The sequence below is a fragment of the Sardina pilchardus genome, chromosome 1, assembly GCF_963854185.1.
Source record: "Sardina pilchardus chromosome 1, fSarPil1.1, whole genome shotgun sequence".
Classification (NCBI taxonomy): domain Eukaryota; kingdom Metazoa; phylum Chordata; class Actinopteri; order Clupeiformes; family Clupeidae; genus Sardina; species Sardina pilchardus.
Window position 1 is genome coordinate 11,811,054 of NC_084994.1, and position 5,000 is coordinate 11,816,053.

Here is a 5,000-nt window from a genome sequence, read left to right on the forward strand (position 1 = left end):
AATCTGGATCACCGTCTGGATCCAGGTCTGCACTCTAGGAGTGCTTTTCTAGCTACATATAGGTGATTAACATTACATTTTCATATATTATGTGTATCATACGTAATGTAGGGACTAACCCATCAGCTCAACGTGAGAGTTTATGTTTCCCTGTGTTCATCTCTACCCGGAAGAGACTCTGCGCTCCATTAGATGATTATCTCTCTGGGGGGTTTCCACAAGTCAATGGTTAAAGAGGGTTTGGCTGCCAGACCATTAGCACAGAAAAAAACACATTTGCATTTGATACAAGAACGTGGAGTCTGGGATCTATTAGCCTTCTACAGGAAATGACTTGTGTCAAGGTCCACAAAGATGTCTCTTCTCTTTTCCAGACAGACACAGACAGACAGACACAGACACAGATACGCACACACACACACACGCGCGCGCGCACACACACACACACACACACACACACACACACACACACACACACACACACACATACACCGAGAGAGAGACACACAGAGAGATACACACACACACATACTGTAGACACACACGCACCCTTTCTATTCCTTGTCTCTGTCAGCCAGTCAGCCAATTGTAACGCAGCAAGACATGTTAGCGCATGTTTGGGTCAGCTCACACCGTTAGGGATTAAGGCAAACCACACATAAACACACACACACACGACTCTGAGCCCGTTCTGTCCACAGTACAGATCAGGGTCGAATCGGGGCCAGTTCTACCCCGAGTGTGTGTGTGAGTGTTGTGTATAAGTGTGTGTGTGAGTGTTGTGCAAGTGTGTGTGTGAGTGTGTTAAGGGGAAAGGAGAGGGAGCGGGTGAGTTTTGGTAAGTGAGGTTGGTGGAGTAAAGGTAAGTTAGTTAGTGTACCTTCAGGTCCTTACAGAATCAAGGGCGGCAGGCTTGAGAAAAACAAAAATGAGAGAAAAAAAAAGTAATGTGATCAATTTTTAAGGGAAGAAAAACACAAGCAACATTCCATTAGCCTCATAAACCACACCGACATTTAGTGAGTCTTTCCTGAATGACAAAACACTGAGCTGTCACTCAAAATGAGTTACCATGACTCTGGACACAATTCCGAGGGTGAGCCGGGTTCCGTTTCGGAATCCTCCATTGTGACAGCACCTATTGTTTCATCATTAGCGGAATCGGAGCGCCCGGTGCCGTTTGAAAGATCCAGATATGAGTTGTGCTCAGCTCGGAGCCTTGACTGGAACATGTTACTGTGTAGTCGACTGACACATGCTATGTGCAGTGCACTGACAAAGGACACTGTGGTCCAGCTGTCCAGGCATCAGTCATATGTGACCAGCACATATGTGCACTGTATGTGTGTGTGTGTGTGTGTGTGTGTGTGTGTGTATGAGAGAGAGAGAGAGAGAGAGAGAGACAGTTGGATGACACACTCCCACATAAACGGAAAATGACAGAGAGTACACCCACACACACACAGAAAACACAAGTGCTTATCTGCATGTGTGTCTGTAAATAGAGAAAGAGAAAGACAGAGAGACAAACAGAGACAGAGAGAGAGAGAGAGAGAGAGAGAGATAGCTGGCATGCCACTTTCTGTCTGCAGGGAGAGGCATTGTCAAAGCCAAAGCTCACGCATGTCACATTCCAGACGTCAGCACCAGGTGCCCCCGCCCCCCCCCCCACCACTCTGATCTGGGCTCAGCTCCACTGATGCACCCACACACTCCAACCCCATTCTGCTCTCAGATCAGCTGGTGCAGGACCTGTGCCTTGATCCAGGACCTTGGTATTAGTGTTAGGGCCTAGTATTTGCCAGGCCAGCGTCCCCCAACCCTAACCATCTGCACCCGGAGGTTAACGCTAAATAATATATCGATTCATAGAGGAGGAAAATGTATCCTCCAAGGAGAAAGGTGCTAAAGTAATGGACGATTTCATAGGCCTATTAATGGATAACGAAAAAAAAAAGGGAAACAAAAGTTTAGATGCCCTATGTGACCCACTGTGTGTGAGAGTAGTGTGGCAATAGAGGACAAGCAAGAGAGAGCTCCACTGATCCAGGACCTGAGAATAATTACCCCCCCCCCCCCCCCCACACACACACACACACACACCTCTACACGCCACCCCGCCCACTGAATCACTCCCATACTCTGCATCACAAACAGGATCTGGCTCTTGGCACGAATGCCAAGTCAGTACCCGCGATGAGTGACAGACTACACTTCTGGCCCCATCGCCGGGGCGACGCCACCACACCGATGGCACGAGCGGAGTGGAGCGGAGCGGGTTCCTCGAGGGCGTTCTCCGACCGACAGAGAAGCCGTTTCTCGAGTCGGTTCTGTTCAGAATTCTTTGAAGCTTACTGCTGCCTAATGATCCAGCCTGCACTTCCACCAATTTCGAACAGAAGAATGTGTCATCACATCAGCAGAGGGTGTTGTGAGCAACAACTGACCTGAGTAATGACACACCCACTCCGCTTCTCAGGAAAAAAGCCAAACGTTTTGGCTCCGGCTAGCTCGGAAACAATTTAATTTTTGGTGCAAACACAGTTGAATCTCTCTCTGGAGAGTGAACTAGAATGGAGCTGATTCTCTGTCGGTGGACAAGAATGGAGCTGATTGGACAAGGCCTTCCAGAGACCACGGGACAAGTCTGGATTCAGTGTGGTCCTGCAGGCTCTAAGTGGGGGTATTCCAGGTATGTGGTTTACAGACAAACCTGGGAAAGTAAACTGGGAAAGTAAGTGGTAAACCTCCTAATAGAAGAGCTGTATGGCTATGTCTTCACTCTCCAAATAAAAACAATGCCATAGGACTCTTGTTGTAGGAGGTTTACCTCTTACTCTGAGTTAACTTACCCAGGTTTGTCACTATTATAAGCCACGTATTTGGAATATGCTCTGGTCAGCTGTGTCATGTGGGCTGCTCAGTGAAAATAATGGTTCACCAAAATACCTAAAAAAAAACCTTCCACTTGCATACTGCTAGCCTGGTTATTGTTTTAATAATTCTCATGACAACATGCTGAAACTACGAAACTGAGAATACCAGTCTGCATTAACCAGCCACTATATTACACACACACACACACACACACACACACACACACACACACACACACACACACACACACACACACACACACACACACACAGGGAAACACTTACCCGGCTGTCAAACCAGTAAACAGACACAATATTGATCCAGTAGCCCACTGTGCATCTTTCCCTTAATGTGACTCTTCGAAATTGATCAGCACAAGCGCATCAGTCAGCACTTTAAACCATGATGCGGAGATAAGAGGACTGACTGTTGTAAAACGCATTCCTGCTAATAACCGGGTGACCCAGAGAGAAAGAAAGAGGGGGGAGACGTCAGTCTGTGGGGGTGATGGCGTTAAGAAGACTGTGGGCCCACTATGCAGAATAAAACAAAGCCTTATCGGCTGCGCAAAATCATGTAAACTAACCACAGTGTCTTGGCTAGCGCGTGTCATTATACGGGTTGCTAACTGTAGAAAGGACTTTGCTAACTGTCGAGTAAAAGGCAATCTCTACGGTGACACACAAACACAGTAACGTTACAGAGAACCACTGTAGGTTGTTGTGGTACACAGTGTACAGTAGCGGTTTTCGCAGACAATTCCGTGGTTTGGTCTGGAATGTGACAGGTGTTGTTGTTATGGGAGAAATAAACCTTGACGGGAATGTTATGTCACCGATCCTTGCAGCAGGTCCTGAGAGTGAGAACCTAAAGTAAAGTAGCTAACAGACAGACATGCACACAAGCTAACGGTGTAGCAAAAATAACGGTATAGCCTACAGACTAACATGCTGCATGCAACCATGAATTGAATAACACTGAGGTAAAATTATTTTAAATGTTGGTAGAGGATACAATGTACTGCTCTTAATCATTTAGATCGATGTGGTGCACTGATTTAGTCCGTGACGTTTCAGGATTTAACTGAAAAATTGAATCTCAGCAGCCTGGTGCACAAAGCAGCCTTGGATGATAAAGTTTCAGGGGCGTTCACGTGCAGTCCTTTCTCTAATCCCTTTATCATCCGCTGCGCGTGTGCCCCTCAACCAATAACAAATCAGGAGGTATTCGCAAAATAAAAACCCTTACTAAGGTTAACAAGTAATTTTACTCACCACTGATGGAAGCACCTTGTAGGCTATTCAGACAACGCGAGGTAACCCCCCTTCGATGTATGTTTTCGCCCCGGAAGCCGGTTATTGTTTTAAAACGATGAGTGTGATACTACCGTATGAAGTCATTGAAGAGGCCGACAGCAGCACTGCAGACTACGGGCCTGGCAGCGGGGGCGGGGCTTAGGAAGACTGTCAATCAATAAACAGCAGCTTTCTCACTAGTCCGTACAATTTAAAGCGACAAGCGCCCCACAGCCTTATCCTCCCCAAATAATACTTAGAAATAATAATAAAAAAGATAGTAGTAAAGTATTTATATAGCCTATTTATGTTTTTTTTTGTTTTTTTTTATGGCCTGGAAACAGAATGAGACATAGTCTTATCTCAACCATCAACAGAAGCCGAATGTCACAATGTGTCCTATTATTATGGGATAAGCGGCCTACAGTTTCATGTGTCAAACAGTTTGTGCACAGCACAGCTGCTTGTTGTGTCATGACTTGGTCATTTCAGGACTTTGAATCCCTCAGCCCGGAGACAGAGACCGGCTTTGAAAAGGCCCACGCGACCGCGGACCGGGAATCACAAAACAGGCCGACACAATGTTGAATCTGTTCCCAAAACTGGAAACCGGACAGAGCTGGGGTGGGGTAGAGGATGACAGCAAAAAAAGAAAAGTCATGCTGCCGCTGGCACTGGTGCCACAGAGAAGGGGAGAGAGAGAGAGAGAGAGAGAGAGAGAGAGAGAGAGAGAGAGAGAGAGAGATACTGTTACTTTTACTGTTTCCCTTAATGCTTTGGCAACACTGTACCTACAATCATGCTATAATGCAACCTTGAATTGAGAGT

General features: G+C 46.5%; 1 protein-coding gene across 4 annotated transcripts in view; it reads right to left on the reverse strand.

Annotated features, from left to right (window-relative positions):
* capn1b (calpain 1, (mu/I) large subunit b) overlaps nucleotides 1–4,305 on the reverse strand; it is a 30,378-nt gene extending 26,073 nt beyond the window's left edge. Inside the window, exons 1-3 of one of the 4 annotated variants that reach the window (XM_062553462.1) lie at nucleotides 4,152–4,294; nucleotides 881–912; nucleotides 120–204 (exon numbers count right to left, since the gene is read on the reverse strand). The gene's annotated coding sequence lies outside the window, so the exon portion shown is untranslated. Of the gene's footprint in view, nucleotides 1–119; nucleotides 205–880; nucleotides 913–3,161; nucleotides 3,189–4,151 lie in introns of those variants that run through there. The other 3 variants (XM_062553395.1, XM_062553319.1, XM_062553548.1) reach the window with 3 other exon arrangements.
* Nucleotides 4,306–5,000: the final 695 nt, after the last annotated feature.